The 12350-nt window shown below is 42.4% G+C and overlaps 1 long non-coding RNA gene across 1 annotated transcript; it reads right to left on the minus strand.

Annotated features, from left to right (window-relative positions):
• Positions 1 to 6756: 6756 nt before the first annotated feature.
• On the minus strand, positions 6757 to 12135 carry LOC147336855 (uncharacterized). Its single transcript, XR_015128651.1, has 3 exons — positions 11877 to 12135; positions 9811 to 9916; positions 6757 to 6869 (listed from the first exon to the last, which is right to left on the minus strand). It is a non-coding gene; the product is annotated as an uncharacterized LOC147336855 (long non-coding RNA).
• Between the last annotated feature and the right edge of the window lie 215 nt (positions 12136 to 12350).

Raw genomic sequence — 12350 nt, forward strand, 5'->3', positions numbered from 1 at the left:
TTAAGCTTCCATGCAGTGGTGAAGGATGACCCACACTGATCACAGAGGTGCTTTTTAACCCCACTGTGAATCAGTTCATGTTGTTTTAACTCACTTGATGTGGTGAAGCTTCTCCCACATTCTTTGCAGTATTTCAGTTTGTCTCCAGTGTGTCTACGTTGATGTACTTTTAGGGTCTTTTGCCGACTGAAAGTTTTGCCACAGAGGTCACAATGAAAGTCTTTCCCACCACCACAGTGATGACAGGGTTGAGAACTGGATCCATCTGTGTCGCTCTGCTTCTAAACAAAGACACAAAGACAGTGTAAGTCAGTCCTTCAACATTTGTATCCTGAACGTTGCCTGAAATAAAGAGCATCTCTGCAGACGTCCAACTACATTTGACTGTTTCAGTTAACACACTCAGTTTACTGGGCTGCAATAACTACAATACTACCACCATAATACTACAGTAATACTAAAATCATAACTGAAAGGAAAATCTAAATAATCACTCAGAGCTGCTTTTCCATGCAGTAGAATTGCTAACATGCTAACACAATTTAATGAGCAGAGTTGTTCCAAACATCCATCCATCCATTCGCTTCCGCTTATCCTTTTCAGGGTCGCGGGGGCGCTGGAGCCTATCCCAGCTGTCATAGGGCGAGAGGCAGGGTACACCCTGGACAGGTCGCCAGCCTGTCGCAGGGCTAACACATAGGGACAGACAACCATTCACACTCACATTCACACCTAGTGGCAATTTGAATTATCCAATTAACCTATCCCCACAAGCTACATGACTTTGGACAGTGGGAGGAAGCCGGAGTACCCGGAGGGAACCCACGCAAACACGGGGAGAACATGCAAACTCCACACAGAAAGACCCCGGCCTGATGTTGGAATTGAACTCAGGACCTTCTTGCTGTGCGGCAACAGTGCTAACCACCGTGCCACCGTTGTTCCAAACAGTCAGGCTAAAATGAATAGATAACAATATAAATACATACCTCACAGTAGCTGCACTTGTAGAGTCTCTTTCTGGTGTGGACCTGTTGCTGTCGTCTCAGGTGACGTGGAGATTTAAAAGTCTTCTCACACAGGTCACATTGATAAGGTCTCTCCTCAGTGTGGGTAAACATGTGTTGTTGTAAGTGTGTGTGAGTTATAAACTCTTTGCCACACTGTTCACAGCAGTACACATCATGTCTGGTGTGAATGCGTAGGTGTGTATTTCGTCTCCCTCTCTGGCTGAAAGTTTTTCCACAGATGTCACAGCTGTATGGCTTAATTCCAGAGTGGGTAACTAGATGTCTCTGTAAGCTGCTACTGTGAGTAAAAGCTCTGCCACACTGATCACAGCTGTATGCCTTAATTCCAGAGTGGGTAACTAGATGCCTCTGTAAGTGGCTACTTTGAGTAAAAGCTCTGCCACACTGATCACAGCTGTACGCTTTAACTCCACTGTGGATGAGTTGGTGTTTTTTTAGGGAACCCTTGAAGGAAAAAGACTTTCCACACAAGTCACAGCTGAACGGTCTCTCTCCAGTGTGGATGAACTGATGCTGTTTTAGTTCAGCCTTCCCAGTAAAACCCTTCCCACACTCGTCACAGCTGTATGGCTTAATTCCAGAGTGGGTAACTAGATGACTCTGTAAGCTGCTACTGTGAGTAAAAGCTCTGCCACACTGATCATAGCTGTATGGCTTAATTCCAGAGTGGGTATTTAGATGACTCTGTAAGTTGCTACTGTGAGTAAAAGCTGAATTGAATCATTTTTGTTTAGATGCAAGAAGAATCGTATAGAAATGAAAAAGTAGAAATAGAAATCCAGAGCAAAGATATCCTCTAATTCAGCGTAGCACATGTGCAGCTGCTGCGATTCACGTAAGCATTCGGCTCGTCGCTGTTGCAGATTTTTCTCTCGCTGTTCTGGCTCACAGCGCTGCAAACACAAAAATAAATATCCCCAAAGGTGTGAAAGGGAGCTAATTAGTAAGAGTATTGTTACTCTCCGCAGGAGTAGTCCAGCAGTAGAAATCAGTCCAATAACAAGGTGTGTAACATCTAGCAGGGTGACAGAAAAACCCAGGGTAACTTCTAAGGACCTCAACGTCTCTCTCACATTGTGTTTTTTAAACATGTTTCCATTTGTGTTACGTTCCCCTGGGGGGTGGGGGGTGGGGGTCTAGGCGGGGAGGGGGAAGTAACAAAAGTGACCGGGTCAGAAAAAGGAGTCAAGGAGGCGAAACAGTTAAATAAAACAGTTTTATTGATGTAATTAAACTAAAAGAGACGGACAAGCCGCTATCACCATAAGAGTAACACAAACAAAACTCAGGCGTTGGTCAGTAATGCAAAATGTCAAAAGGAAAACGCAGCTCACTAGCTGAAAACCACAAAACACAGCTCACCAGCTGGAAACACCGCAAAAACACTCAGCTCACTGGCTGTACCCACACAAATGGCACTCTGGCCCAGAGCTCACCCTGCTCTGGGCTTAAATACCTTTAATTGCTGATGGGAGTCAGCTGTACAGGAGGGAAAGGTGGCACCTCGGGCAGGAGGTAGTGGGACACTCCCACACAGGCATCCTCAGGAGAGAGAGAGGCCCTGCTAGGGCCGTAACACCCCCTCACATAAATGCAAACCCATGGTTTGTCAAATTTACGATAACACAAAGTGAGTCCATAGCCGTTTCATGAAGAAATTGCAGGCTTTCCACCTACCAAACCCCATAGCACCGGTTAGGCATTGCCTGCGGGAGCTGCCAATCCCATCTCAGTGGGTTCACAACATTCCCAGAGAGTGGCCCCAAACCCTCGAAACAGTGTCCCATGGGATAACCAGGGCTTCGAACTATCACGTGTGGAGAACCCAGCAGGCAGCTAGCAGGCTTCGCTGAAACACAGACATACTTGTTAGCAAGGGGTGCAGATCTGAAGGGTGGTTTTGAACATGAACCGGAGAAAGGATCAACCAGCGGCAGCTCAGGGTTAGTTGGCCTCGTACACTGATTACGGGGTGCTACCAAGCAATTATGCTCCAGGTTTAGCCTTTCCGTAGGCCTGGCAAGCTTGTCAGTTTGAGAGCCACGACTGACTTTTCTCAAAACAGGCCCCTTTTGTGTTGAGTGGGCTTTCTGTTTGAGTGCCAGTTTGACACAATTGGCAACCACATGGCCAGGCTTGTGACAGAAAAAACACAGTTTGGGCCTAGGTCTTAACACCATAACTGCATTTTCCTTCTTAGCTGGCCCACTTTTACCTGTCCAGGCTGCGCTATAGTGCAGAGGGATATCCTGTTCTACCGCACTTGCTGTATGAGTCAGCTTAAACTCATCTGCCAGGGTGGCAGCTTGCTGTAGAGTTGTAACCCTCTGTTCACTTAAATAAAGGGCCACAGACTTAGGAACAGAGTTTTTAAAATCCTCCACCAGCATAAGCTCACGTATGGACCCCACATCATTAACCTGGCTTGCCGCACACCACCTATCAAAGAGCCTCGCCTTCTCCCTGGCGAAGTCAAGACTGTCCCTGCGCCAACTCCAACCCTCGAAAATGCTGCCTATAGGCCTCAGGTACCAGTTCATAGGCTTGGAGGATGGCACTTTTGATCTTTCCATAAACCAGGCCGTCCTGCCTAGACAGACCAGAACACGCTTCTTGAGCCTTACCTGTCAACCGACACAGCAACATCACCCCCCACACATCTTGAGGCCACTGCAGTGCAGTTGCCAGGCGTTCGAACACACTGAAAAAGCTGTGAACACTGGATTCAGAGAAGTCTGGAACCAGGTGAATGTTATTGCTCACAAACGAGCCTCTAGACACCTGTACACTAGCAGCTGTGTCAACCATTTTGGGGATGGTGAAGAGTTAACAAAACACAACCTAATTAAGACAGTTAACAGACCACTACACAACTTACTTTAGCTGACCAACGTACCTCCCGCCACACACACGTTAACAAAACAACTTACCCAGTTCCAAAACCTTGCCCTGTCTATCTTCCGGAGCGTGCTGGGCTCGAGGCAACTTTAAAGGCAGAACTTCAGCGACCGGAGCCCTGAATTGCTTACCCCCGACAGAGAATTAATCCCCACCCAGGATTACTCCAAAAACAACAAAGGCAAAATAACAAAAGAGTGCCCGAAGGAGGAACTTAAAAAGCTCAGCTGGGCACTCACCTACCTTAACTGGGAAGTTATTAATCTCTAAAAGGTGCCAAAGCGAGATAATCAAAAAGAAAACCAAATCCAACACAGAACTCCCTTTTCAAAGATCCCGGACGAGCCCCCACTTGTTATGTTCCCCTGGGGGGGAACGTCACTTTGGGTTAGCTGGGATAAGTGATGGATGGAGGGAATTTTACTTCAGCCAGAGAAATCCTAAACAGGAAGGAGGAGCAGAGTTACAGTGGATCACTATCCAGCAGGGAAACAAGGTTTATTTCAATTTCTTGGCCATGAGTGAGATTTACTGAGTGGGCAAATTAGGGAGATGACACCATCAGATCCCGAGCCCTCCATGTGTTAATCAAGAGACGGCTGCTGTGCTACATCCATAAATAATGAATAAATTAGGAGCTAAAGCTGAAAGGACAGTTTATTTGTACCATCTTCACGTGAACACATTCAAGAACATCACAGATGAAGAAACATTAAAAACTTCCACACTACATAAAGCAAGAAAAATAGTTTTTCTTTCAGGTGGTTTCAGAAAAACAGAAACATCAAAAATCTCCAAGACTCTCTTTGAAAGAACTAAAATCCTTTGTTCTCATGGTCCAATCATGAGTGAACTCCCCGATGAAGCCTTGTGTGCTAAAACATGTCAGAGTTTTAAAGGTTAAACATGAGTTTCCAAAACGTTTTGCTGGAGAACAATGAACTATTTGACTGAGTTTCAATCATTTACAGACGAGCAAAACCAGAACAGAGAAAAAAGGACAAAATTGACCCAGTAAAACAACAGAAAAGAAGATCCCATGTAGATCTGTATTATGTAGAAGTTCAGCCCAGCAACCAGTTCAGTTCAACACAAGTTTAAATGATTCTATCTGAACTCTGTGGAGCCTGATCTCAAGCTTTTTGAGTCTGACCAGAGGATCTTTCTGTGTCTTCAGATTCACTGTGATCCAGTGATGGGAGTGATTTCAGCCCTGAGTGATCACGCTGATGTTTGCACAGAGCAGACAATGAGGTGAATGTTTGGGCACATTGGTAACAGTGAAACAGTTTATTAGTAACGTGGGATCGTTTGTGTGCAGAGTATGAACTGAGATTCCTGAAGCTCTTGTCACACTGGTCACAGCTGTAGTTTCCTTCCATGTGTGCACGTTCATGCCTGTTACAATTACCTGAATGTGAGAAGCTTCTCTCACAGTGTCTGCACTTGTGTGGTTTCTCTCCTGTGTGGACTCGTTTGTGTGATTTAAGATGACTTGCACTGGTGAAGGATGACCCACACTGATCACAGAGGTGCTTTTTAACCCCACTGTGAATCAGTTCATGTTTTTTTAACTCACTTGATGTGGTGAAGCTTCTCCCACATTCTTTGCAGTATTTCAGTTTGTCTCCAGTGTGTCTACGTTGATGTCTTTTTAGGGTCTTTTGCCAACTGAAAGTTTTGCCACAGAGGTCACAATGAAAGTCTTTCCCACCACCACAGTGATGACAGGGTTGAGAACTGGATCCATCTGTGTCGCTCTGCTTCTAAACAAAGACACAAAGACAGTGTAAGTCAGTCCTTCAACATTTGTATCCTGAACGTCGCCTGAAATAAAGAGCATCTCTGCAGACGTCCAACTACATTTGACTGTTTCAGTTAACACACTCAGTTTACTGGGCTGCAATAACTACAATACTACCACCATAATACTACAGTAATACTAAAATCATAACTGAAAGGAAAATCTGAATAATCACTCAGAGCTGCTTTTCCATGCAGTAGAATTGCTAACATGCTAACACAGTTTAATGAGCAGAGTTGTTCCAAACAGTCAGGCTAAAATGACAAGATAACAATATAAATACATACCTCACAGTAGCTGCACTTGTAGAGTCTCTTTCTGGTGTGGATCTGTTGGTGTCGTCTCAGGTGATGTGGAGATTTAAAAGTCTTCTCACACAGGTCACATTGATAAGGTCTCTCCTCAGTGTGGGTAAATATGTGTTGTTGTAACTGTGCGTCTGTTGTAAAGTATTTGCCACACTGTTCACAGCAGTACACATCATGTCTGGTGTGAATGCGTAGGTGTATATTTCGGCTCCCTCTCTGGCTGAAAGTTTTTCCACAGATGTCACAGCTGTATGGCTTAATTCCAGAGTGGGTAACTAGATGACTCTGTAAGCTGCTACTGTGAGTAAAAGCTCTGCCACACTGATCACAGCTGTACGCTTTAACTCCACTGTGGATGAGCTGGTGTTGTTTTAGGGAATCCTTCAAGGAAAAAGACTTTCCACACAAGTCACAGCTGAACGGTCTCTCTCCAGTGTGGATGACCTGATGCTGTTTTAGTTTAGCCTTCAGAGTAAAACCCTTCCCACACTCGTCACAGCTGTATGGCTTAATTCCAGAGTGGGTACCTAGATGACTCTGTAAGTGGCTACTGTGAGTAAAAGCTCTGCCACACTGATCACAGCTGTACGCTTTAACTCCACTGTGGATGAGTTGGTGTTGTTTTAGGGAATCCTTCAAGGAAAAAGACTTCCCACACAAGTCACAGCTGAACGGTCTCTCTCCAGTGTGGATGACCTGATGCCGTTTTAGTTTAGCCCTCACAGTAAAACCCTTCCCACACTCGTCACAGGTGTGTTTTTTCTCTCCCTTTCTTCTGTGAGGTTTGTCGGCCTCCTGAGAGCGCTGACTTCTGGCTCCATGTTGGTCCTGCAGTGACAGAGATACAAACAGAGGCAGTGAGTGAAATGCAGTCGTGGAACAAACTCAACCTTCAGACTCCATTAACACTAGTTTTAAACCTGAAGGTGGAGCGTGGCACCTTAAAGGTCTCTTATCCCCACCTGCTGGTAGTTCTAACACATTACATCCAACCTGGTGTTAAAGATAATTCATGACTGTTAAAACACTAAAATCATGCCCATCACTCCTGATTGTACACACACACACACACACACACACACACACACACACACACACACACACACACACACACACACACACACACATTATTTTATAATTTAGATTATTTTGTTGTTTCCTATTACATATTTCTATAATTTGTATAGATCTATACATAATTATTCAGTGATAATAAATCCTATCTTTGTTTATTCTAAAGGAACCCCGTTAGCTTCCACAACAGATGTTGCTCGTCTTCCATCAAATACTCACATAAAATATTACACAATAAAGTGGATTCAAGATATCCACATAATTTCACTCTTACATCCACAGTGAGGTTTCACAATTGTTCAAATATAAGCAATCAATAATAATAATAATAATATCAATAACATTGAGGCACATTACACAAATTTCAAAAACAAATCATGTCTTACAATATTTACAACAACTAAAAGCTCTGTAAATCGGCTTTTAAGTGTTCATTGAAGTTTTGAATAATTCTCTAATTTTTTAAGGCAACTTATTCCACTTAAAAGTTGCTCTAAATGTAACAGTTTTACAAAACGTTACTTTTAACTCGAGCATTTACTAAATTGCAGCTTGTTGAAAACTGTGTAATATGATGATGTATTTCATCTGGATACTGCAGCTGAGTAGAATAAATGTGGTGTGTTTAACAGAATTGCTTTCTTTAGAACTACAAGTAATCCATAGAATATTTTAGCCTGTACAGGAAGCCAAGAAAGTTTATTATGCATTTGATCAATATTAGTATAGTATGAACATCTTCACACTAATCTGGACGCCTTATTCTGGACTAACTGAAGTCTGTTAAGATCTGTCTTATTAGCTGCTGACCAAATGATTGAACAATACTCCAGATGAGACATTACTAGTGCATTAATGACATCTTTCATAATGAAGAAGTGATACACAAAGAGCATTTCATAGCCATAGCTATGCCTTGTCGGCAGAGTTATGTGACATTAGTGATGTTTGTACTTTCAGCGTTAACTTGGTTTTAAAGCCTTTAAAATATACGCCGTTCAATAGTCGACCTTAATCTGACAGAGAATGTGATGATTTTGTGGATAATTAAAGTCAGTCATATATCCACAAACACAACAAGCTGAAAGTCAGTGATGCTGCTCGGTTTGCAGTCCTGAACATCACGGCACAAGCAGGATTCACTGCACTGTTAATGTTAGCTGTGTTATATTGCTGCCTCTGTTCGGTGGTGTCGAGCCAAATGCACTTTAACGTGTGTTTGAACGAGCTGACGGTTCACTCGTTAAGCTGAAAGAAAGATGCTTTAATCACAGCAGTCACACATGTGTCCACTGCACCATCTGGAACTCTTCTTGTTTACACTCGTAATAACACAAACACTAAATCCTGCTTCTCTGGTGCTGTTGTGTAGCAGTGTGTACACCTGAGACTGTCACCTGTCTGTCTGTCCTGCACTCTCTCTCTGTTTCTTTCTCTCTGGTTGTGGAATAAAAGTATGAACATGTGTTTATAAGTTACACTTGTGTCTGAATCCTGCAGCTTATCACACATTTGATTTCCATGTGTGACGACTGCAAGTGTCCAGAGTGAGGACAGACTGAGGGAGCCACTGCTGCACATCATCTGTGAGGCTTTGCAGCCCTGATGATCCACCAGGACAAACTCAGCAGTGTGTGAGGAAGAGGAGGAGGAAGAGCCAGCAGCAGCTGACAGATGGAGAGAATAGACAGACTGTTCCCTGTTTGTGAAGGACTGCTAGGAAAGTTTAACATAACTGTCTGTGCTGAATCAGTCTTATTAGGTAATGTTCAAATAATGTGATCATCCCAGTGTTTTCAGAGTGGGAGAAAGTACTCAGGGCCTTCAAGTTACACACTATGAAAGACAGCAACAAGTTTAATGTTCAGAAACCTAAAGTATGTATCAGCAGCAGAATGGAGCTAAAAATAAATGTTGGTTTCAGTTCTATGAAGCTTTGAGTATTTTGGATCAGTAGCTGCTGTGTTTGTTGCATCATATTGCTGTAACTGTTTATATGCTTTATATATTCTGAGCTAAGTTGATCTATAGTGTTACATCATATTCTATAAGGATGTTATGTGTTTGTAGACTTTCTGCCCAGTTTGACCCATTTAGCAGAAGTCAGCCTGTTTAAGGCTCTGATATCTATTCTGTGTGACTTACAGCAGTTATGACATGGTCTGATTTTCTCACCCAATAAAGGAATATTTCATATATCATATATTTTTGGGGATTAAGTTCGTTTTCATGGCAAAGAAGGACGATGCAGTTCATCTGATCACTCCTCATAACATTCTGGAGTGCAGGCAAAATGCTATTATAAAAACTTAAGCAGCAACTTCTCCAGGTTCCAATATTTATGCAATTCTCAAACCTTTTGGCCACGACTGTATAACCTCTTCTGAAGTTTAGTGGATATTATACATGGTTATGCTCAGGATGTGTCGGCCAGTTTCCACTGGAAACGCCTTTTGGTTAAACTGTCAGCGAGGAATTTGCATTTGCACTGTTACATTTTTATATAACTTTAATGCACATAAACAACAGCTGCTTGTTTCAGTGAAAATACATTGATGGCTTTTTAATAAAGTTGTGCAGCTGTAAAGTATTTTGTCTGGTGTCAATTCTATCGTCAGCTACATCGTTATGGCAAATGTTCAAATGTATATGGTGATAAATATCTTTGGTCATATGGTCCTGCTCTGTCTGTCACCTTCTGTGTTGAGCTCATTGTTTCCTCTGTAGTGGCTGAGCTGAGTCCAAGTAGCTGAAAATGTTCCTCTGCTGCTCCGTCAGACTCTCCTCCTCCTGCTGATCAGCTGGGACACAAAACAGATCTTTGTTAGGCTCCACACTGCACTGAAGAGTCAAAGTGTCTCATATGTTCATCTGACAAGTAAAAGAACACATTTTTGTTTCCCGAGGTGGGCAACTTGTTGGAAACAAACACAAAAGGTTTGAGCACTGATACCTGCCATTGCTGGCATTGAAAGATGCAACGCCAGCAATGTGGATTGTCAAGACTCAAACCAATCATCAAGCAAAGACAACAGGGATCATTTGTTTCTGTTTATTTAGCATTCACAGCATTTGTAGTTGCCTTCTGTGCAGGGGAAGTCCACGCACACTGTGTGGTACCGCCATCCGCAGAAGGTGCATTCAACCTCTGTAAGAGAAACGAGGTTGTCTGAGACTGAAATGATATTCACTAAAGAAGTGGTGATTTGTAAAACTTCAAGTGTATGATAAGGTGAAAACAAATACACAACTGCATGTCATGTAGTTGAAGGTTTTTTTTCCTTTGGAAGACCGGAAAACACTGAAAGTTATATATTAGTCCTTTATTTATCCAGGTAAAAAAAAATCTCATTGAGATTAAAAATCTCATTTCCAAGAGAGACCTGGCGTCATGGCAACACAAGTCACATACCACACAGGTATATAACATTTAAAACAAACACAATATCCCAACATGTGTAACAAATGTATTGTGCTTGAAACAAATTCAGAATAGGTGATAAAGCAGCTGCACATGTGTGTCACGAGTAAATCTGGCTGTATAACAAACAGAAACAAGTGATGCTGCTGTCTTTGCTCAATGGTTGGTTTGAGTCTTGACAATCCACATTGCTGCCATCTTTCAATATGTTGAATGCACCAGTGTAAGTGCAGCCACTCAGACTCAATGTGTTCATAGAAACAGGTGCAGATGTGTCACGAGTTCATCCAGCAGTAGCTATGGCACTTGGCCACAGGGGGCAGCAGTGGACTGACCTGCATTCGAGACTGCTCCAGCTGCTCTGTGACAGTCAGTAGATCTGCTACAAATTGCAGATCATATGCAAGTTTTGGAAATGACATTTTAAATATTCCTAACTTAGCCACGGCAGCATTGTTGATGTATTACCTATATACTACAAATTATTCCACCTGCTGAAAAGTGGATCTAATGTGGGCGGACTCACACTTAGCAAATAAACCTGTGATGTGAGAATGTAATCAAACTGTTGATCAGAGGCAAAGTAATTTAAAGTTTATGATGCTCTCGTCTAATGTTAGCTGACATGATGTTAGCTTGTAAACTTATGTTGTTGTCTGGGTCTCATGTCTGATCTGATGATAATAACTGTGACAACACAGAGATTAAATAAAGGACGTTGGTGGGACTTCTTATGTTAGAACTATAACTTCAGTTAAGGAGTGAGACGTAAGGTGACAAGGAGAATGAAGAGAATGAGAAAGAAGTAACTGGGAAGAGAAAATGAAAACACAAATTTGAAATGATCAAATTTGTGTTAACAGATGGTGGTGGTTTTAAAAATTCAAGTAATTTAAAGTTTTTATCCTATTTGTTGTTGTTTTTTTCATATTCTTCTATTTGCAAGAGGTTATTAATAAAACAGGTTCTCTTTCTGGTTTCTCTTTTTGGACGCACTCTCTACAGCTTATCACATCCAAAATGGCGGATGTCAAGTACAAAACCTCGACAGAAACAATCAGCAAGAATTTTAGCATCAGTCCAAAATAAAACTGTCCAACTACAGAGTTTTAAAATCCAACTAAACTATGAACAGAGATCTTTTACAAATAGGCTATTGATGAGATGACAGTGGTAACAAAAACGTACACATCCGCGCACACAGACAAAATGGCGGGAGAGCGTTTAACGGTCGACCTCATGAGTCCGTTACCGTGAACTATGGAGCGGCAGATTTGTGCTGGAACTGAGCTGCACACAGCTGATGTTAGCCAGGAAACATTACACACTGCTAACGTTACCTTCACACGGAGCTCCACACGGAGACGATCAGCGTCAGGCACAAACACCAAGTTCAGAAAAGAGGAACTTTGAGCAGGAAGGAAAGAGTCAGAGCGGCGTTTGAGGACACGTTTACAACCACGAACATCAGAATCTGTCTGTGCTGCATTCAAGTGCAAGTTGGAAACTCACTAATCTCTGTCATGTTGTCCAAAGATGATTTATTTCTGCTGGTTTTCTTGTTTGAAACACAAACATGTGTCAGCACTTTGTTGTTCTTCACCCTGCAGCATTTGAATATTTCAGGAGTAAACTGATCATAAATTCATGAAGTCATGACTGAAAGTGCAGACTGAGAGTGGATCACATGATGTTTGAGGTGTGTCATGTGACATGTTCAGTATTGTCACACATGTCTAGATTGTCCCTGATATCATAGCTGCTCAAACACTGATGATTATATTTGAAGAATTATTCCTGATGGCAGCAAAGTT

The sequence above is a fragment of the Aulonocara sp. 'chitande type north' Nkhata Bay genome, linkage group LG3 (genome assembly GCF_057382095.1).
Source record: "Aulonocara sp. 'chitande type north' Nkhata Bay isolate Kocher_YH1m ecotype deep benthic linkage group LG3, A_spYH_male_GT1.1, whole genome shotgun sequence".
NCBI lineage: Eukaryota > Metazoa > Chordata > Actinopteri > Cichliformes > Cichlidae > Aulonocara > Aulonocara sp. 'chitande type north' Nkhata Bay.